Raw genomic sequence first — 23,315 nt, forward strand, 5'->3', positions numbered from 1 at the left:
CAATTAGTATATTTCATAGTAAGAAAGGAGCAAGGGAGACGCACAAGTAATAAAATAGACATTTTATTAGATAATTGCAGGTAAATCAATACATGTCATGCAATAAATAGTAAAAAACATTTACATTGATAAAAATGTACATAGTCATAAAGGCGTGCTCTTGAGTCTGAAAGGGAAGAATCAAGTATTAGTAGGCACTCGTTCTAAGGAACGTTAGTCTTTATGTAACACACGTCATGCACGTGGCATGTAGCACTCATGTGGTAATCTACTATGACATTTCACCTGAGGTAAGAACAGTTAAAGAAAGCACAAGGTGGTTTCTGCTTCACTACGTATCACTTGAGGGTCAACATAGGCACCCGACGAGTTAGAGTCCCTAATAACTCACTGTTCTAAGCAGAGTTCAGAGCAGGTTTCATAACACTACCTGCGGCTACCACAAAATGTTTCACTTCGTGCACTTGTTTCGCATAATGTTTAAAGAAAACACGCGAGGATTTCCAGCCTGTATAGTTCTTGAGGCTTTCGAAATCCATACTCTGAAAGAAATTCAGAGACGAAGCGACTTTCCTAGGATCATGACCAGCGGGTGTACTGTCTGGATCCGCTCTGCGAATGAAGTAGGTGATTTTAGCTCTCAATTGTTTCAGTGACAGGTCGCTGCCCGATGTTTCTCCTTTGAAGAGTTGGCCTCCACCAAAGTTTGAAGTTCTATGAAGATAGACCTTAAGGCTCTCTACTGGACATAGAGAGGCATCTTCCTTCAAGGGGCATATCCTCCACGGGCCCCATCGTTTGGTAGGTAATTCGTTCTTTGCGAGAAACGTCGGATCAGGGAAGAGGGAGAGGTCTCCTGAATCGTTGAAAACGATATGTCCCTCTTCTCTAGATAGTGCCACTATTTCGCTGACTCGGGCTCCCGAAGCTAGAGCGAAGAGAAATATAACTTTCTGAGTCAGGTCCTTAAGAGGGCATGAATCATTGTCCAAGTTGGAGGCGAAGTGGAGAACTTTGTCTAGAGACCAAGTGATTGGTCTCGGAGGGGGTGCCGGTTGTAAACGGGCACAGGCCTTCGGTAGTTTGTTGAAGATGTCGCTAGACAGATCTATTTGGAAGGCGTATGACAAAGGTCTAGTCAAGGCCGATTTGCAAGTAGAAATCGTGTTGGCTGCCAAGCCTTGTCCATGAAGGTGAATGAAGAAGGACATGCAAAAATCTATGGTGATTTTCGAGGGGTTCTTTGCCTTGACGAAGGAGACCCATTTCCTCCAAGACGATTCGTATTGCTTTCTCGTGGATTCGGTCTTGTATTCCTCGAGGAAGTCTAGACTCTCCTTCGAAATCCCAAACCTTTTCTTAGCGGCTAGGGTGAGAAAATCATGAGATGAAGGTCCTTGATTTTCGATGATGAAGCGAAGACAGTCGACTTCTGTATTTGCTGGGAGAGAACTGGGTCCGGGAGGGGGATCAGCGTTGGCTGCATCTCCAGGATCAAGGGGTACCAGTTGCTGCGGGGCCACTTGGGAGCCACTAGAGCTGCTGTCCCTTTGAAGGTTCTCAATTTGGAGAGGACTTTCAGCAGAAGATTGGTGGGAGGGAACAGGTAAATCTTGGCCCATCTGTTCCAATCCAAGGTCATGGCGTCCACCGCTTCCGCTTTGGGGTCCTCGTACGGGGCTACATATCGAGGAAGTTGATGGTTGTCGCTCGTTGCGAAGAGGTCGATCTGGAGTTCTGGGACTCGGTGAGAGATGAAGGAGAATGATCTTGCGTCTAGAGACCATTCCGACTCTATCGGGTTTGTCCGAGATAGAGCGTCCGCTGTCACATTGCGGAATCCTTGTAGGTGAACTGCAGACAGGTGCCATTTCTTCCTTTCTGCCAGACGGAAGATTGTCAGGAGCACCTGATTTATCTTGGGCGATCTTGAGCCCTGGCGATTGAGGCAACGCACTACCACAGAGCTGTCCACGGTCAGGCGAATGTGTATCGATGGGGGCGGGGAGAGTTTCTTCAGCGTCAGAAGAACCGCCATGGCCTCCAAGATGTTGATGTGAAACGTCTTGAATAGGGGAGACCAAGTGCCTTGAGCCTGTTTTTGGTGGGAGTGACCTCCCCAACCCTCCAACGAAGCGTCCGTATGGATGTTAAGAGATGGAGGTGGGTGTTGGAGAGGAAGGGACCTTTTTAGGGCCCTCGCTTCTGACCACGGCTTTAGAAGAAGTCGAAGTCTGCTTGGGAGCCGTCTCTTGAGGTCTCTTCGAGCGATGGATGCGGAACGTCTCCAGACTCCCGCTGCATCCTTTAGCTGTGCACGAAGCACTGGGTTTGTGATCGAGGCGAACTGTAGAGAGCCTAGAACTTGTTCCTGCTGGCGTCTTGAGATCCGTTTGGATTTTAACAGTCGCTTGACAGACCCTGCTATTTCCTTCCTTTTCATTGCTGGAATGGAAAGGCGGTGTGACTGAAGATTCCAGTGGATGCCTAACCATTGGAACTTCTGAGCTGGAGATAGGCGAGACTTTTTCGCGTTTATCTGGAATCCCAGGTGTTCGAGAAACTGGGTAACTTTTCTGCAGGATTCTATACAATCCTCGGGCGAGGGCGCCCACACTAGCCAGTCGTCGAGGTAGGCCATCACCTGGACGTTTCGGATGCGGAGCTGTTGTACTACTGCGTCCGCTAGCTTTGTGAATATCCGAGGGGCCACGTTGAGTCCGAAGGGCATGGCCCGGAAGGCATAGCTTTTCCGTTGGAGTCGGAATCCAAGGTAGGAGGAAGCGTGATGGTTCATTGGTATGTGCCAGTATGCGTCCGCCAGGTCTATCGAGACCGTGAAAGACCCTCGAGGCAGGAGGGTTCTTATCTGTTGAAGAGTCAGCATCTTGAACTTGTTGTTCGATATGAATACGTTGAGGGGGGATAAGTCCAGAATGACTCTGAGTCTGTCTGAGTCTTTCTTGGGGACACAAAACAGTCTCCCTTGGAACCTTGTGGACTTCACCCTTCTTATCACCTTCTTGTTCAAGAGGTCTAGCACATATTCTTCCAGGAGGGGGGTTGAATGTTGGAAGAATTGCTGGAAGGTTGGGGGTGGTTGTGCCCAGCTCCAGCCCAGACCTTTCTTGATGATGCTGTGTGCCCAGGAGTCGAAGGTCCAACGATCCTGGAAGTGGCGGAGTCTTCCTCCCACCGGAAGCACTTCATTGCTTCTGGGGTCCCGAGGACTTGCTGCCTCGGCCGCTAGCTCCCTGTCCTCCTCTGCCTCTGGAGGGCCGGCGAGAGGAATCTCTGCCGGAACCCCTGCCTGAGCTTCTACCTTTGGGACGAAAGGTAGTGGAGTGCTGCTCGAAGGCGGGGTTGAAGGCCGGTGATGAGGACAAAACCGGCTGTGGGACCAACTGAAAGGTCTGTGGCGGCTGAGCGGCCACTTGGGGAGTAGCGGGTGCCGGAAACTGACGTCTGTGCTGACGTTGCTGGGGTCTATGCTTCGACTGCTTCCTCTTAGGCTGAGGACCGTCATCCTGAGAGGGCTTTCTCTTCCTAGACATGCCCCATTTGTTGAGAAGGTTCCTGTTCTCAGATGCGGCCTTGTCTGTGATCTCTTTCACTAGATCAGACGGGAAGAGGTACTTGCCCCAGATGTTGGAGGAAATCAGTTTCCGGGGTTCGTGTCTGACAGTGGCACTGGAGAACACGAATTCTCTGCAGGCTCTACGAGCTCGCATGAAGTGGTACAGATCCTTGACTAAGGTTGCCATATGAGATTTGGCAAGGACCATGTAATGGTCAGGGACTCTGGTGTCGCCAGCCATTACGTCCATCTGGACCTGGAGAGTGAGAGATGCTGCCAGCCTCTCCTTCGTTTCCTGTTCCCTACGAAGGAGGTGATCGTTTAGCTTGGGGAGGTCCTCATTAAACTGACGTCCAGCAACGTCAGGATCTAGTTTGCCCACCACGAAGGTGTGTTGCACATCCTTCCAGTGTTTGGTGTCGGGCGGGGTGACTGCGGAGAAAGGTCTGCATTCCTCCAATGCAGGGCAGGATTTCCCTTCTTCTACAGCCTTAAAGCAGGCAGCGAAGGCCTTTTCCGTGAAGGGTATCACCACTTCATCGGGCGCAACGTAGGTGGGGTACTTCTTGCTCAGAGCCGGAAGTCCAGAGCAGGTAAAGCCTCTGCTCTTAAGCGCTTTGGCAAGCATAGCCTGGGCCTTCGAGAGATCGAACACTATTTTCTCCTTCGGTTCGGTCTCTTCCTTTGAGGATGGTTCTGAACGTAGACGGACGTAACAGTCCGGATACGCCTCAAAGCGGGGGAAGAGCTCCACTTCTTCCAGGGGTATGGAACCGATCTTATCGCTGACGAAGATCTTGTCGTCAGCGATGACCATATGCTCGGCGAATCGCCACGGATTGTCGCTCGAGCATGCAGGGAGGTCCTTGATGGAGATTTTGCGAGATTCCTTGGAACCTCCCATCGACCGAATGATCTGGTGAGTTTCTTGGAGCTTCTGCTCCATCATGGATTCAATGAGCCGAATCATATCCTGTGCCGTAGGTAGAGGGGTCGTGGTGGAGGACGTAGACGGGAGAGACACTTCCGTCGGTGTAGGAGTAGGAGGGGGGATGGAGGGAGGGGCATCCTCCTTATCGGACTCGGTATACACTACCCGGTCCTCTTCTTCATCATCCTCCCCTTCATCCTGGGCCATAAGGGTTTTCTCGGTGTCCTCCGAGATCTCTGACATGCGTTCATCATGTTCTGAATCCAGGTGATAATCATTCATGGACTGAGCCATGACAACATCAGGTTCCACTGTAATCTGGACTACGGGGATCTGTTCGACTGGGACCACTGAGTCTGGAGAGGCCTTTGGGAACAGCAAAGACCTCATTTCTTCTGTGGCTAGGTATGGTCCAGTGGCGTTCTTCTGAAAGCCACGTACCCACTTGCGTAGGTTGTCCCGAGCAGTGTCCCGAATCTCCGCTGAGGGAGAATCATAGAATGCTTTCTGTAAGCATTCTTGGCAGACCGAACAGGTGGTGGGGCCCCAGTATTTGAGATCCCCTCTCTTGTGAGCACAAGGGGCGTGTGTCCTACACGCCGTGTGTCCATAGAAGTGTGGCCGACGGACCGCGCAGAAGTCGTGGTCACACCTGACGTACTCCTCCTGTAAAGGAAAGAGACGATGAGTATTGTAGAGTCATAATATGGCTCGTATGTAAAGTTAATTATTAACAAGTTAATATTAACTTAAATTAATTGTGATGCACAGAAGGGTGGGTGAAAGGAGACAGACGCATGCCTCGTGTAACCCGCCCGGCTGGTTGCCGTAGCATCGGACAGTCCCAGGTGGCCGTAGGCCTCCATGGAAGGTGTCTTGATAATGGGAATTCCATCTAGAATAACCATATTATAGACTAGGCTTGAAATCTTATCAAGAAAGTCTGGGGATCATGAGATCCTAGTAAGGTTCCGGCAACCAGACGTGCCAATTACACGTAGCGTGCTGGAAAGATGAAACACGCAAGAAGACAGAGTGAAAACTGAACAAAATGTACGATTCCGTACCAGTTTGTCTGCGTTAACAAGCCGTCTAGGTGCGGTTTTTAGGAGCTATCGCTAGTAAAGATAGCTGAGAGAAGGGGTGCAAGGCATCTTGCCACCTCCGGACGGGTCCGGCATACCCCCGGCACGCCGGAAGCCGCTCGAGCAGAGTTTCTGGCATTCAAGAATGATCATTCTATGGTCAAAAGAAGCCAGGGTGGCGGCAGCCGGTAGCGGTGGCCACCGGCAAGGAGCGGCGGTTCCGGCAGCCGGAGGCAGTCGGAGGGTGACAGGGGTAAGGATAAAGGAGCATAGCCGGGGCCGGGGGCCGGCTGCTAGTGCCGGCACTCCGGGAGGGGTCGGCAGTGTGCCGAGGCTATGAGGGAATGGAGAGGCCACGGCGGTAAGCCGGCGGCCGGCGGCGATCCCCCGGCACTCGGGGGAAGGCGGCAAGGATAAGGAAGTCACCCGTAGCGGCGGTAATGCCGGGGTAGAGGCGGCAAGGGACAAGCACCAAAGATGGAGGTGGGATGGCAAGGCTGTACTAGCCTAGACAAGACACCTCTGGAAAAGGTACCACCATGATAGAGGTGAATCTATCATCCTAAGCAGGGGCCGCAATGGCCGGGGGCTAAGGCAGTCCAAGAGAGGACAGGGTGTACCCAAAGAAGGGGTGGAGACTCTTCATGTCGACCAAATGATAACTGACTCCATAGCACTATGGAGAGTCTATGTATCAGAGCGGACAACACTGGGAGCACTACGGGGTCCAGCACTCCAGCCTAGGGTGGAGTGTAGGACAGGGGACATATGAAGCCTAACCTACTGGTAGGTTAGGCTAGGCAAGAGATAGGTTGGGGGGGGGGAAAGGGTCTTCTTATAAGAAAGGATGGGTTATGTACCAGAGCGGCCACCTAGGAAGGGAGATGCTCACCCTAACCTATAGTAGGTGGACCAACTGAAAAACGGTGCACGCGTATATTTCAGCAAGGTACATAAACCAGCCCTCCCAACCTAACCTGGATTAGGGTTGTTAGACCCTAATCAAGGAAGGGAGAAGACGTATCGCAAGGAAAAGGTCAAGGACCGATTCAGCTTAAAGGAGGTGATCCTACCTTTAAGGTCCGCAACACTAAGGGAGGGGTCATTCCCTTAGGTGGGGAGGCGATACAGTACTCTGAGGAGTCTTGTCCTATCACATGTAATAGGATACAAGATTACCAGAGGGAAGCCCTAGGGCTAGGGATGAAGAGAGCATATAGGGGTCCTATCATAAGGTTAGGTTAGCAAGGCACTCAAGATAACCTACCCCCTATATGGTCCCTGAAGGCGAAAAACACTTGCATCACTGTCAATGGTATTGTAAAATAATGCCAAAATCTTCATAACTAACACTAGGATCACTGAAATATCATGCATTAACACTGGTATAGGCTCACTGGCCTAGGGGCTAATCAAAGCCTACTGGTATGGGGTCAGCGAAGACCCTAACTAATGCGTCAAAAACACGATATAAAGTTCCTAGCTATGAAGACTAAATAACTAATAGCGCTGATTAGTAATTTATATACCGGTAAGGCTGTTGGGGCTAACTAAATAAGGCATGCAAGCAACAGCAGCGTCATAAAATGGCGCTGACCGGTCTGGCAAAGCTCTGCCACAATTATGCAAATATCTCGAAAAGTAAGATTTACTTTACGGTCAGAGCTTATTTAAACAATACTTTAACCTTTGTACTCAACTTTCCAGAAGAAGGTGAAGCTGAAGGTTGAGACATGGCGAGGATGCAAGCAGATAAAGTCGCACAAAGGGAAAAATACGTCCAATCGAGCGAGCTACTAGAAAAAGGAATGAGGACGGACGTGACGTCATCAAAAGCAATGGCGTCCGTCTGTTTACATCGCGAGTACCGATATCGCCACATCTAGATTGGCTGCGGCTCAGCTCCCAGCCGCTCTCTGTCCGCCATATTGAAGCGTTAACTCTATATGGGGTGTAGATAGCTATGTGGCACGTTAATACATGCGTGTCCCCTGTTGATACACGATGTCTTAAGGGGAAACCCTTAGGATACTCGCTCCAGAAGTTAGAATTCTGTGATAACCTGTGGTTTAATTCTCTGGGAAAATCCTAGTAGTGATTACCCAAGGAAGCTACCAAAAAGGATCCTTCCATCAGGACGCCATGGCTTGAGCCCAAAAATATATATATATCTATATATCTAAAGTAGGAAGATGTGATGTAGTTCTAAGGGAAAAGTATGGGAAATATGTCTGGGTAATAAGCAAAGCTCTACCTCCAGTTTGTTTCTACATTATGATCAGAGGTAAATGTAAACAAAACATTGGTTGCCATTTTTTATCGTGCTTTTTAGCATGTTTAGGAAATGCATGATATAAAATCACCTTTAATATTTGTGCCTGTTTTAGTTTAGGGTACTGTAGTACATGCATTAAGTGTTCTGTACATTAAAGGGTAGTTTGTTAACAGTACTACGTACAAAGGAAGGTTTTAAAAGTCTGAATATACATGTTGAATAAATAGGTAAATATGGTGTCACGACTGGAACCTATCTACCGTGATAAACGAGGGTTCACTGTACTTATCCTTCCACCACCCCTCCCCCTATACCCCTATCTAGTCCTACTGGGGGGGGGGTGGCCCTCCGCCCCCCCTGCGACCCCCCCCCCCTTAAGGCCAGTGATTTTCAGGGAACTACTGAACCTAATAAACCCACCTAACCTAGCCTAGGGGCCCTGTACCTCTACCTAGGCCTACCGGGGGGGGGGGGGCTCCGCCCCCCCTGCGACCTCCCCCTTAAGGCCACAGTGAATTTCGGGACACTACCGAACCTAATACAACAACCTAACCTAGGGCCCTGTACCCCTACCTAGGCCTAGCCCCTGCGAGCCCCCCCCCCCCTTACAGCCACTACCTAACACATCCATCAAACCAAATCCAAAGTGATGGTACTGCTGTATACATCGTTATACTATCACCATTATAAAATACTCTATAAATTAATGAAGCTTACCTTAAACTGTTGGTTCATCAAGATGTGCTGTTGCTTTGAGGAAAACGTGAAGCTGTTGGGAAGGTTCCTTGACATGCAGGACAATATTTATTTTGTAAAATTAAATTGTGTCTCTGGCACAAATCCACTAGGTTTTCAATATTCCCCGAATAACTTACAACAAATTCATTGTAAGTTAGGAAACAGTCAGGACAAGAAGATGGAATTTCAACTTCTTGTGCAACATGAGATGACGTGCTTACTATTGTCTCCATTTCTAAGAACGAAATGAAATGCATGGGAAAGATGATGTATTGTCGCGCTGTGATTGGCCAAACATGTATGACGTCATAGTGGACTAGTTTGTCTGCGGATTATACTGGTTACAGGGCTCATTTGAGCAAAAACAAGACACAGTCAACAATAACAACAGACTTAGAAAAAATCTAGGAGGAAGACAAGAGTAGCGTGAGTTTGATCGTCGATATTTCGACTATTATTGATTTTCACTAAATTATCTCACTGGTATACTATTATTTACATACATTCCTACACATTCTAGTAAAAATAAATTGAATATCAGTGATATCTTCATGCGGCCCTCTCCTAGACATTAACCGAAAATATATGTTTTCCTTCAGTAAATAACGTGATTTAACCGAATTTGCTGTTCATTTCAATCGGAAACAACAGATCAACCAATTTGGCTAACTTTAAGTTGCACGGTGTCACTTCTCTTACGAATGTACTGCGAATGATAACATTAGCAACGTTACCAATAATACACAGTGTTACCAACGTTGACGTATGGTACACAGAGTTACCAACGGCATGCTGACATTACTAACGATAACAATGATAGATATTTCCATATGAATTTTAAATAATTTCTCCATATAAGTTTTACCCAATATATAAAAAGTACAAAAAGGGCACAGAACCTAACAAACCCACCTAACCTAGCCTAGTAGTATGACAGGTCACAAAATAACATTTGATCTACCTCGGACGTTGGCAGCACTGGTTATTGTATTTTTTCATGACACAATCTTTGCAACAGCACCTCCAAAGTTTATTCAGATATACTGTTTTGTATTTTCCTCCGGTTATTATAATTTCAAGAAGGTAATGAATAGAGAAGAAAAGGCTTGTTTTACGTTTATATATCGATTCCCCAGTATGTTTTCCCCACCCAAAACCCCGAGTTCCCACTGGGGGTCCCCCATTATCGGAGGATATAGATGTATATATGTTTCTGAAACTATTCATTTGCGACGGGAATGAGTGTCATTTTCGAAGAGAGCGTAATTTTTTCTATAAGAAAAAGTAGTTGTTTTCCTAGGTTACATCGCCCTGTAATACACTACAATGAAACCAAAAATAAGTTTCAACCTTGTATTCACAAATATTACCATACCAACTGATACAGCATGGATTGGTTCAGGGAAAATTAATCTTAACTAAAGCTGTTAAACTAACGTAACCCTGTGGGGAGTTTTTTATGCATAGTTTTTTGACAGTATTATTGTTTTCATTTTGATTTGTTCCGTAACTGAACTACAAACCTTAGCTATTTGATATGGGTAATTACTTTCGCCGTAGCTGAAATGACGAGCCATTAGATTTTTAACGAGGGGTTACTACCCCACCGCTAGTTAGCTGGGGGTAGGGAGGGTAGCTTGCTACCCCCCCCCCCTCACACACACCTGTGATTTAGCTCACTTTGCTATTGGCTTGGGTGGCAGACGGACGTGTCCGCTCTTTCACCCCCGCTATTGTTGATCAGCCATTATTAAACTTTCTTTGCTTTTTCTTTTTCCAGAGTGTTTGTGAAGTTGGCCTCTGCTATTATGTGTAAATGTCCTGGTTTACCTGACCGCCCTTGTGCCACCTTTATGTCGGCGGTGGACACGGATCCCCACACCTTGTGTCCTCATTGTAGGGGCCAACGGTGTGATAGTGTTAACGTATGTGGTGAGTGTAGGGAGTGGTCTATCTCCCAGTGATCCCAGTGGGAGAGGTTTTCTTGGCGCCGGAAGAAGAAGTCCTAACGGGATATTTCTCCTTAAAAGGTTTCTTTGAAAAGAGAAAATCCCAAGGACTCTTCTTCGGTAGCCCAAACCACCTCCGAAGCTCCCATTCGATTGGTTTCTCCCGAGAAGTCCTCGAGTGGTAGCGTAGACCGTAGTTCTGTTGACCGATCCCGGGGTTTGGGAGAGGTAGTTTCCTCCCATAGCGAGGCAGCTCCCTCTCCTCCCTCAGAGGAGGATATTTCTTTATCTGTGAATAATAATGATTTGTTACAGTATGGGGCTTCAGGGTTCGCCCTCCAAGGAAGCTCTGTTTGATAGGATCAAGTTGGGAGCAGCTGTCAAACAATCGCCGACGGTAGCAGAGATCGATCCTCTGTCTATCGTCGACGTTGTTGTGACAGAGGCTTCTGATGTGTTATCTCAAACCTCTGCTCCTGATGTTGCTGTGATAGCTGAAGGTTTAGTTTCCCCCTCCGAACATCCTTCGAGGGAGGAACTAAGTCCTACGGTCTCTCCTGCCGGTGATTCTCCCCCTCGGGGAGTTCACTTACAGAGACTCCTCTTTGGAGGACTGCTGATGGTCAGCCAGCTGATCCCACGGCCCCCAGAGGGCGTATAAGGCGGAGAGCTCCCCTTCGCCGTAGAGGTCTTCCTTCACCTCACAAGGGTGTTAGGAGGCGGCTCGTCATCTCCGCAGTCCTCCGCAGAAGAACCTCGTCGTCGTTCACCTGTCCTGCCAGCTACCTCCTTGGACCTCTCCGTAGATCGTTCGCGATCTCCTTCGGTGGAAGGTCGTCTTTACACAGGACACGCCGACCTTCCACCCTCCAGACCTGCTGACCTGCAGTCACCGTTCCTGGCTGCCGATGCGCTGTGGGCGCCATCTCACCCTGTTATTAAATAGGCAACGGTCCCTTCGGGGCATAAGGGGCTTGAGCACAAAATTGTGTCTCAGTCCCTTAAGCGCCAGGTACTCCCTGCGCTCCACCGTCCTGCAGCAGATGTTCTGTCTTAGCGCGCCAGCGCTCACCTGCGCGCGTGCGCGCACTTGCTGCTGATCCTGCTATTACGCGCCAGGGTTCCCCTGCGCGCAAGCGCTCTCCACTGGTTCCTGCTTTAGCGCGCCAGCGCTCACCTACACGTCAGCGCTCTCCTGCGCGTCAGCGCACAAAGGAGGTTCCCGAGATAGCGCATAGGCGCTCATTGGACCTCCAGCGCGCTCCAGTGCCTCAACGCGCCACTGCGCACAAGCGCGCAACTGCTGTTGTTGTTCCCGATAGAGCGCGCCAGCGCTCACCTGCGCCCCAGTGCTCACCTGCGCCCCAGCGCACAGCCCTGGAGTCTCCTGAGTTAGCGCACAGGCTCTCTCCAAACCGACAGCGCACTTTGGTGCACCCGCATCCTGATGCGCGCCATGTGCGCCCACAATCTCCTGCGCGCCCACGATCTCAAGATCTGGGCATAGTTCCAGTCTCTCCTGTGCGCCCACGATCTCAAGATCTGGGCATAGTTCCAGTCTCTCCTGTGCGCCAACGCGCGCCCACGAGGTTGCGCAAGCACGCCCTCGCCCTCGCTCACTGCTTCAGCCAGATACACGCGCAGCATGCTCGCACTCTAGAGATGTTTCTCCTGCGCATGAGCGCCCAACATTTTCGCCCTCACGGGCCCTTCGGCAAGATCCTGAGCGCGCGCGAACAATCACCTTCGCGTGCGTGAGCGCTCTTCTAGCCTTCTGCGCGTCACCTATCTTCACCTATGCGCCATGGCTCGCCATCGCCCGCGCGCGTGCGAACATTCTTCCACGTGCGACCCGGGGCAAGGCCCATTGCGTGACTTGCAGCGCGATCCCCAGCGCAATTCCCAGAGCGATCATAGGCGCGATCCCACGCGTGAGGCCACAGGACATCGTGCGGCCAGGTCATCGTCGTCTCGTTGTTTCCGGATAGGTCCAAGGACTCTTCTGTTTCTGTATCTTTTCAGGCGAACCCTTGTTTGGTCACTCCTCCTAGGGATCGTACGATCCCCTTACCTCCAGAGGGAGTGTCTAACAGCACGACTGTCAGCAAGCAGCCCTGGTTTGGTACCATTGTCAGAGCGCTCGTGCAGGCTTTTAAGCCTGTGTTCTCTGAACTTGGTCACAAAGCAGTGGCGGCTTCATCTCCCCTGAAGAGGAAGAGAGGAGTTCCTTCCGTGGTAACTTCTCCAAGGGCGAAGCTGTCTCCTCAGAAGTCCTTGAGGAAGGCTCCCTCTCCCCCCCAGACTTTCTCTCCCTCCCCTGCGGACGAGGATTTCTTGTCCTCGGGGGATTCAGGTGAGGCGGGTCATTCCCCCATCGCACCAATGGGGGAAACCCCACCTCTCCCTGAGAAGTCTTCTCGAGTAGGAGTTGAGAAGATCCTCCCACCATCACTGCTGGAGTCCTGTATCCCTCCCAGGAGGGAGCCGAAGGACTCGAAGACTTTGCCTAAGTCTTCATCAAGGACTAGACAGGAGCCAGCCAAACCCTCGGAGAACGTCCACGAGTCCCCCCAGGAAGAGCCTCTGGGGACAGGAGACTTTGCTGCCAGCCCTTCAGGAAGAGAGCTACAAGAGTCTGAACATGCGTTCTGGCAAGTTCTGACCCTCATGAGGAGTCTCAATGGGTTTCCGGATCCAGAGATTCCTCCTCGTGAGGGTAAGGACACGATCTTGGACCGAGTCTACGGTACCCAGAAACCTTCTAGGGCCAGTGCAGCTTTGCCCTGGTCACAGGGGGTGAAGAGTGCCAGAGACAAGGTCGAAGGCCAGCTCCCTGAGCTTGCCTCCTCCAACAGGTAACAAGCTCCTCCCGCCTCCTCGAGTCCATCAGAGGAGGTACTTTGAGATCTTGGAGGAGACTTGTTTAGCTCTTCCTTTGCACCATTCTCTGGAAGAGCTTACCGGGGGAGTCCCTCTAGAGAGACTTTCCAACCGGCATGTCTCGTATTCAGCAACAGAGATCATAAGCCAGGAGAAGGTTGCAAAGTGTGCCATGCAGGCAACCTCGTGGCTGGCCATCTGGCTAGGGTCTCTAGGCATCCTGGTGCGGTCTAAGGACTTGTCCAAGGAAAGCACCAGGAAGGCACTGGAGACCTTTTTGCTCTTGGGCACGCGGACCATCGAGTTTCTGGCCCAACAAGTCTCGAGCTTGTGGGCTAACACGATCCTGAAACGACGGGACGCAGTGGCTGAGAGATTTCATCTGAAGGTCCCCAGTACCGACGTCAGCAGGCTCAGACATTCTTCCGTCCTTGGTAAGAATTTGTTTGAGCCTAAGGACGTGGAGCAGGCTGCTGAGAGGTGGAGGAAATCCAATCAGGATTCCCTTCTCCATAGGGCCCTGACATCGAGGCCCTACAAACCTCCAGCAACCCAACAGCCCCGTCCTGCCAAGAATACGAAAAAGGAGACAGCAGCAAAGACAAAGGTGTCTAAGCCCTTTCCTGTCAAGGACAGGAAGGGCAGGAAGTCCTCCAGGGGAGGTAAAAATCCTAGAGGGAGCGGCCGAGGCCGCAAACGCTGGGATTGGCAGTCCCCCTACATGTCCACCAGTGGGGGGATGCCTACAAAGTTGCGCGACAAGGTGGCAGCAACTCGGGGTAGATCCCTGGACGATCTCCGTGATCGGTCAGGTATATCGCGTCCCGTTCACAACATCTCTACCTCCCGACAGCGAATCCAGTGTCATTGAGCTCCCTTACCATGGGATCGGTAAGAGGGCAAGCACTTCGGGCAGAAGTCGAGACCATGTTGAAGAAGGACGCTCTCCAAGAGGTAGTTGACGGGTCCCCAGGCTTCTGCAGTCGACTCTTTCTTGTAAAGAAGGCGTCTGGAGGCTGGAGACCAGTCATCGACCTCTCAATCCTGAACGGGTTTGACAGACACCGTTCAGCATGGAGACGGCAGACACGGTCAGGCTTGCAGAGAGACCACAAGACTTCATGTGTACACTGGACCTGAAGGACGAGTACTTCCAGATCCCAGTCCACCCGTCTTCAAGGAAGTACTTAAGATTCAGCCTAGACAACAAGATCTACCAGTTCAAGGTGCTGTGCATCGGTCTCTCCACAGCTCCTTAAGTGTTCACCAGAGTGTTCACCCTGATATCATCTTGGGCTCACAGGATCGGTATCCGTCTCCTCCGTTACCTGGACGACTGGCTGATCCTAGCAGACTCGGAGGCAACCCTTCTTCGCCACCGAGACAAGCTTCTCGAACTTTGCCAAGATCTGGGGATCATGGTAAATCTCGAGAAGTCCTCTCTGCTGCCCACTCAGAAACTGGTATACCCAGGCATGGTCATAGACACTAATCTCCACAAAGCCTTCCCATCAGACGACAGGATAGCAAAGCTGAGGAAGGTCGCAAGGCCTTTCCTCAGACGAGAAGAACTTCCAGCCCAAACGTGGTTACGTCTCCTAGGCCATCTCTCATCCCTGGCCCGTCTAGTTCCCAATGGTCACCTCAGAATGAGATCTCTCCACTTATGACTCAAGTCTTGGTGGAATCAAGGTCATGATTCCACGGACACTCTGATCCTCATGGGTTCTGCGGAACAGACGGACCTTCAGTGGTGGGTGGCAGACGAGAACCTACGGAAGGGAGTGGATCTTCTCGTCCTCCCCCCGGATTTGATGTTGTTTTCGAACGCTTCAAAGAAAGGGTGAGGGGCCCACTTTCTGAACCACAGGACCTCAGGCCTGTGGTCAGAATCAGAAAAGTACCTCATTATAAACCTGCTAGAAATGAATGCCGTATTCCTGGCCCTTCAGAAGTTCCACCAAGTCCTGGCGGGCCACTCTGTGGTGGTGATGAGCAACAACACCACAGTAGTGGCTTATATCAACAAGCAGGGAGGTACCTTTTCACAACAGCTATCCCATCTTGCAGTAGAGATACTGAGATGGACCAAAGTCCACTTGGTCACACTATCGGCTCGCTTCAATCCAGGCAAAAGGAATGTGCTCGCCGACAGTCTGAGCAGAGCAGCGCAGATAGTGAGTACCGAGTGGTCTTTGGATCGTGAAGTAGCCAACAAAGTCCCAACTTTGTGGGGTTCCCCGACTTTGGACCTGTTCACTACAGCGCTGAACTTCAAGCTTCCGCTGTACTGCTCCCCAGTCCCGGATCCCAAGGCTCTCTGGCAAGATGCCTTCCAACAACGGTGGGATCACATTGATGTATACACTTTTCCCCTGTTCTGTCTGATGAGGAGGGTGCTCAACAAGACCAGAATATCGGTCAATCTCTCGATGACCCTGATAGTTCCGCTATGGCATCACGCAGGATGGTTTCCGGATCTTCTGCAACTCCTTTCGGAGCTCCTGAGAGAACTCCCTCCACGACACAAGCTACTCAAACAACCACACGCCAACATCTTCCCCAAAGCCGTAGCCTCGCTTCGACTTCACGCCTGGAAACTATCCAGCACCTCCTCATTGAGAGAGGATTTTTGCAACAAGTTGTGAACAGGATGTCTGGACACCTGCGTAGGTCATCCGCAGGGATCTACCAGGCGAAGTGGCGAGTTTTCTGTGGTTTGTGTTGTGGAAGGGGTATCTCTCCACTCGATGCCACTATTCCAGCAATAGCGGAGTTCCTCGTGTATTTGCGGGAAGATATGCGCCTTTCAGTCTCGGCAGTGAAAGGCTATTGCTCAGTCTTAAGCCTAGCCTTCAGGCTCAAAAGAGTGGACATTTCTTCCTCGCTGGAACTTTCCCTACTCATACGGAGTTATGAACTTACCTGCCCTCAGTTGGAAGTGAGACCTCCTCCATGGAACGTGGTTCGAGTTCTCAGGTCTCTTAAGAGACCTCCCTACAAACCATTACGCCAGGCTTCTGATCGCCACCTTACTTGGAAGACGGTGTTCCTGCTAGCTTTGGCCTCAGCCAAGCGAGTCAGTTAACTTCATGGTCTCTCATACGACATCGCCCATTCAAGGGGATGGGGGGAGGTAACGTTCAGATTCGTCCCCGAGTTTGTTGCTAAGATTCAGAATCCGGGAGTGCCGGACCCTCGGTTCGACTCTTTCCAGGTTTCAAGTCTCCATTCTGTAACAGAAGGTTTCAAGTCTCCATTCTGTAACAGATGACCCAGACCATCTCCTACTGCGCCCAGTAAGGAGTCTGAGGTTGTATCTTGAAAGAACAGCTGCAGTTCGTCCCCAGGTGCAAGCTTTGTTCGTGAGCATTGAGGAAACGAAGAGGAGGGTCACCAAGAATACCAGCTCAGCCTAGCCTTGAATCCTGACCGTCCTCCGTCCCGTCGCCCTAGAGCACATGATGTTAGGGGCGTAGCTACGTCCCTGGCCTTCAAGAAGAATTATTCAGTGACGCAGGTCCTGCAAGCTGGGGTGTGGAAGCGTCAGACGACCTTCAAAGCCCACTACCTGCAAGACGTGCAAGAAGGTTGAGGGCATTGTTACCCGGTTTTAGTCTGCATGAATGAAAAGGTTTGTCTGGCCCTTATTCTTTTCTTCATCCTCTCCTCCCTTGGAGAAAGCAGCATCCTGGGTTCTCTTCACAGCTGACTTCAAACCACTGCAGGTAAACCATGCTTCCTTGTGTTCCTAGTATTAAGATAATACTGTCACGTCCCCATACCCTGACGAGGTGGTATTGGGAGAGTCCTAGCCTAAAGTTTCCTTCTAAAAGACTACAGGTCAACTTTCTAGGACGAGTCACACTTTATTATACCTTCACACACAGATTGCGTAGGCCGCAGTCCTTGCGTAGCAAGGTTCTAGCGAGATGCAGGGACTCCTTATTGGTGAGTGCGAACACACTCAAATATTGAGTCCCCGGGCAAAGTCAAAAGCCAGTACTGGCAGGGACTTTTCACCCTTCCTAATGGGTGAGTCACCCCTATTAAATAGCGTGGTTTGTATGTCAGTTACGGAACAAATGACAAATTCGTAGATAATTTGTATTTTTCCTCACTATACAAACCTTAGCTATTTAACCAAACTTGCCAGCCAGCCCTATCCCCCTTGAAGTCCTACCTCCACGCAAAGTGAGCTCAAGCACAGGTGTGTGTGTGGGGGGGCGGGGGTAGCAGGCTACCCTCCCTACCCCCCGCTAACTAGCGGTGTGGGTAGTAAGCCCTCGTTAAAATTCTAATGGCTCGTCATTTCAGCTACGCCGAAATTAATAACCCCTATTAAATAGCTAAGGTTTGTATAGTTAGGAAAAATACAAAATATCTACGAATTTGTCATTTTTAATTGCAGAAAGTTCCAGAATAAATTTGACATCTTAGTAATACAACAGTTTATTCTTAAAAAGTTGTTGTAATAGAAGAGTACAGCAATAATTTCTTCAATTTAGATGCACAGACATCCCTATTAACGTACATAATCACTCGTCTATTAGCACTTCCTTGTCTCTACTCACCCATAACCACACGTTTGAGTGTAGATAGTCGTCTGTGCCTGGACTGAATGATGAAAGAATGAATATATCAGCAGACCCAGTCGGGGGTTCTTCCACAATGGGATGTTTCGGTGTCGTTCTTGGGACAATTGTAGAGTTTTGTGTGATTTGTTTTGATTGAATAGTTTCGTAGTAATAATTGTCATCATCACCTCCTACACCTGTTCATGCAAAGGGCCTCGGTTAGATTTCGCCAGTCATCCCTATCTTGAGCTTTTAATTCAATACTGTACTTCTCCATTCATCTTCATCTGCTTCACGCTTCATAGTCCTCAGCCATGCAGACCTGGGTCTTCCAACTCTTCTAGTGCCTCGTGTAGCCCAGCTGAACGTTTGGTGAACTATAATCTCTCTTGTGGAGTGCAAAGAGCATGCCCAAACCCTCTCCATCTATCTGCCCCTCATCATGACCTCATCCATATGTGGTACTTGAGTAGAATGTGGCATGAAGAGGCAAAACCTGATGAATGGGAGTTAGGAGTGTTGGTGAAAGTGGCAAAAGAAGGAGACCTGACTGATGACAATATTAATAGAAATTCATTAATACTAAATTGATTTTTTTGTTTTTCATTTCCAGAACACAGCGAAGGTGTACAGTAGTCATGTCCGATGGATTGGTCATCCACGAAGACGGGAAGGAGAAGCTTATCATCGTGACGGCCGCCTGTTGGATCGTTTGCCCTGTAACAGGTACTGTTGTGAAATTAGAGTTATACAATCAAGGCTCCTAATTCCATGAAAATTTAATTACAGGTATACTGTATGTTTTATAATTATGTACGTGTTTAAAACAAGGACCTGTGATGTATCGTATCAAAAGACCAGATCCCTGCTGCATCTGAGAAGCCAACAGCGACTGTATTCAATAAATGAAATATCGGTCCAATGTGTTATGGGGTTTAGGCATTTGTTATATTTGTAACTGAGGTTTTTCAGCCGTCAGAATTTCTCGCATCGCCAAAGGGAGTATTGCATAGAGTACAAGTTTAGCTGTGGCTGGACACTATTGGGTTTATAAGAAGCATTTCACTTCATCCATACAGTTCTCAGCTATGATGGATTGATTGATTGATTGATTGAATGAGAGTTGTCTGGCATCATGACATCTAAGGTCATTAATGCCGTTCTCAGCTACGTTGTCCTTTTCCTTTCACTTTTTATCTATTCCACTTTGGGCTTTTCCATTATAGCTGTTTGTAAACAAATCCTTATGGGGCAGGTGAGTGAGAATTTTGTAATGTCATTGGATGTATTTTTCACTGTATTTTACTCCTGAAATCTGATGTAAGCTGGCTTACTCAAAAAAGTTAGGGATGAATTTGATGACATTTTCAAGACATGTTAGAAATGGGATAACTTAGAAGGTATTAGATTTACCCTGTGATCGTATTCACCATCCAGATCCAAGACTTTGTTTTCTAAAGGATTCTTAACTATTGTGAGATTGGACCAAATTAGAAATTCTTGATTATTACTCGAGTAAAGCACAGTAGACTCGGTAGAAACTTTTAAGCATTAAGCCATCGTAAGGTCTAGCAATCGCTACGTTATGGTTCTGATATTATATTATTCCGGACCTGCAGATCCAGGATGGGAACATGTAAATAGAGATCTAGTGAAGATCGAGATGGTGTGATAGAGGGAATCGAGGTCTGTGCTCTCTGAGTGCTCATTTTACTTGTTTTTAATGTTTTAGTTGATAGTACGTATTTTGCCTTTTGTTAATTCAATGCACTTCTTCAGGTGACAAAGAATGCAGGAAGACATTCCGCCTCCCGAGACGCACGTTTATCACGAGCCTCCTCCCAGTGAAGATTGAAGAGGCCAAGCATCCGCTGCTTCTGTGCGGCGATCACGACAGCCGAATACGCGTATTCACATGCGAGAGTTTGGGCGACTATTTTCCAGAAGCGGTTCTTAACGGTCACGAAGACTGGGTGACTTCGCTGGACATTATGCGAGAAGGTTAGTTTCCGAGATCTTATTTACCTGATTTAGGACCTTGTATTGTTTACCTTTTATATTGTATGTTACAGAGGGGTGAGATGTCCAGAGGAAGGAAAAGAAATGGGTCTGGTTTGGAGCTGCAATGAAGGAAGATCGAAAAATTAGTCAGACGTAGTGTGACGAGAGACCAGTAGGAATTGCCAAACATAATAATGAAGTGAAGGAAATGTAATCTAAACCAGATGGGAATTGAGGCAGAAAATACTTCAGACTGTGTAAAGTGGCTACCACGCCTTTTGAATTGAGTAAAGAGAATATTTAATGCAAAGACTAAATATTCATGGGAATGAAAAATCATTGTTAGATTATGAATTAATTACCTCTGCCAATGAGTTTATAAAATGACCAGCATTTATTAATTTATTTACTTATCCGTTTGTTTGTTGTCTGTTAGCAAGATTATGTTGAAACGTCTTGCTTGATTTCCACCAACTTTGAACCACTGATAGGTATTATTATGCTTTGGATGAACCCATTGAATTTTGAAGGTGAACCACAGCAAGATCACAATTCTAGTTATGATTGTTGTTATTATATATAGACAGTAGATTATACAAAAGGTCAACATAGAAAAAAGGGGAAGGTTGGTCCCTAGACTTGAATGAAATGTTGGAAATATTCAGGTAGCTCTTTTTACTTGTTTTGAGAATGCATTTTGAGCATAAATATTATTACCTTTCAGATAATGGCGGATTATTGCTTGCCAGCGGTTCGAAGGACTCCTCCGTTCGTGTCTGGAAAGTCTGGGTGCTGGAGAAAGGAGACGACGCGAAGGATGCGGAAGACAGGGAAGACAAAGTTCTGAGGCTGCGCAGCGTCGTGTTCCGAGTCAAACCGCTCCTCCGGCGACAAGGACGTGACGATATCTGTGTTGCTCGATACTATCTTAGCTGGTCATGAAAAGGCTTGAGATCAGAAGTGCCTTGGGCTGGTCCAATGATCAAAGGTGAGTAGTGGATCATTTGGTGTTCTGTGTTGATAGAATCCAAGTGGTCATGATAATATACTTTTGTTCCGTAACTGAAATACAAACCACGCTATTTAATATGGGTATTACTTTCGGCGTAGCTGAAATGATGAGCCATTAGAATTTTAACGAGGGTTTACTACCCCCCCCCCCCTCACACACCTGTGTGCTGAGCTCACTTTACTATCGGCTCGGGTGGTAGCCGGATGTGTCCGCTTTCACCCTTGCCTCATTGACAGCCCTTAATGCTTTTGTTTTTGTTTTACTTACTTTTTCTTATACTTGTAATATATATATATATATATATATATATATATATATATATATATATATATATATATATATATATATATATATATATATATATATATATATATATATATATATATATATATATATATATATATATATATATATATACATTCTTTATGTTTATGTATATATTTGTGTATAGAAAGGTAGTAAGTTTTCTTTTCAGTGTTTGTGCTGTGTGTGTGATGTACGACAACGACACTTGCGTAGTGCAAGGCCACCACGGTTTCACGTCATGGGGTACTGCCTCTCCCTCTTGGTCCATAGGTCTTTCTTTCGGCTTTTCCGTTAACTCGGCCCCCATAGGGAATCGTCATCGCTGGACTCTCTTCATTCATCTATTATCTTCGCTGTTCCTCTTTTCCTACGGGGAACTTTGATTCTCAGCGAAGGGAATGTGGGAGTTTAGATTGACTACGGTCTCTCTCTACTTGAGGTCGTTCACCCCTTACTATTACTACGTACTATTACGGCTGCTCCTTCCCGTTGCTATTCCGCTTATTTGTCTCAATTATTTTTAATGGAATCTAATTGTTTTTTTAACTTCTCAGCTTCTCTGTGGGGAACACTCCTTCGGGGTCAGTGGTTCTTACTATTAGTGAACATTCTTAGATGATTTAGATAATTATAATTCTGTTAGAATTCTGTTTTTATTACAATTGCTCCGCCCTCCCCCTTCTCCCGTGAATGTCAGTGGGGGAGGAGGGCGCATACTTAATTTTTAAATCTTATTTTTTGCTATTCCCTCGGAGTTACTCTTCGGAGTTCCTCCCTGGGGAATCTCTGTTAAATAATTATTTAATTTTATTTTCCCAGTTAACTATGTAATTTTTCTTCGTCTGACTAAAGAGTGCCAATGAAGCAGAGCTGTCCTGTTTGTGCCTGGGGAGTCTGCTGTCGCTGCCATCCCTCAAAGGACGTCGTCATGGGCGTGTTCCCTTTTCCTAGAAGTTCTCCCATAACAACTGTCAGCTCTTTAGTTCATCTTAGAATGCTAAGGAGGTTCGCCTCCAGGGGTAGGTAACTTCCCTTCCGAAGGAGGTTCCCTTCCCAGGTGTGAGTTTTTTCCCCTGGAGAGGGGGAACTTCTCATACCTTAATAATTCCTGGATGGGTTTTCCTGGTCCTCGGGCGGTTATGCTCGTGGTGCTGAGCCAGGCTTTGAAAACTTCAGGTGGCTATGCTCTTAGAGCTGAGCGGTTGCACCTGCAGCTATGCTCAAGGGGCTGAGCAGCTGCAGGATCATTCTTGTGACCTCTCTCGTTCGCGAGGGAGGCCCCTCCTAAGGACTCCTCTTCGGAGGATTGCTCCTTATAGGTCAGCTTGCTGATCCAACGGCCCTAAGGGGCGCCATCACCAGTGTCTTCAAGTCTCTTCTACAAAGTGTTCACCTTTTTCGTTCGCAAGGGAGGCCACTAATAGAAATTCCTCTTCGGAGGATTGTTCTGTTTAGACCAGCCTGCTGTTCGGGACCTCTCCGCGTTCGCCATCTCTTAGACCTGCTGACCTGCCGTCTCCGTTCCTGGTTGCTGATGCTGTGGGCGCCCACGCACCCCGTTATCCAACGGGCACCGGTCCCTTCGGGGCAAAAGGGGCTTTCTCACTGTGATTAAGTCCCTTAAGCGCCAGGTATCCCCTGCGCGTCCGCGTGCAATTGCACGCAAGTGCTCGCCGACTGTTCCTGCTGTTCCTGAGACTTCCATCCAGAGGAATCCTGTTCCAGGGACTATTCCTGAGTTAGTGCACAGGCGCTCACCAGAACTTCCAGTGTTAATCGTCCTAGTTCCTGATCGTCCTGTCAGCAGTCCGTTCATCCTAGCGCGCGTGTGCGCTCATGCTCCCCGACGATCTTCTTATGCCAACGATCTTCGAATGCGCGCAAGCGCCGGCAATCTTCTTTCGCGCATGCGCTGACGATCTTCTTACGTGCGCAAGCGCCGACGATCTTATGCGCGCTAGCACCGATGATCTTCTTTGGCGTG

At 48.5% G+C, this 23,315-nt stretch overlaps 1 long non-coding RNA gene across 3 annotated transcripts in view; it reads left to right on the top strand.

Moving 5' to 3' along the window:
* LOC137633574 (uncharacterized) overlaps nucleotides 1-23,315 on the top strand; it is a 65,379-nt gene that overhangs the window by 4,432 nt on the left and 37,632 nt on the right. For 2 of the 3 annotated variants that reach the window (XR_011042280.1, XR_011042282.1), the window contains exons 2-4: nucleotides 18,626-18,738; nucleotides 19,792-20,013; nucleotides 20,738-21,001. This is a non-coding gene — a long non-coding RNA (uncharacterized lncRNA). The remainder of the gene's footprint in view (nucleotides 1-18,625; nucleotides 18,739-19,791; nucleotides 20,014-20,737; nucleotides 21,002-23,315) is intronic. The other variant, XR_011042281.1, reaches the window with a different exon arrangement.

Source organism: Palaemon carinicauda, chromosome 43 (genome assembly GCF_036898095.1).
Source record: "Palaemon carinicauda isolate YSFRI2023 chromosome 43, ASM3689809v2, whole genome shotgun sequence".
Taxonomy (NCBI): domain Eukaryota; kingdom Metazoa; phylum Arthropoda; class Malacostraca; order Decapoda; family Palaemonidae; genus Palaemon; species Palaemon carinicauda.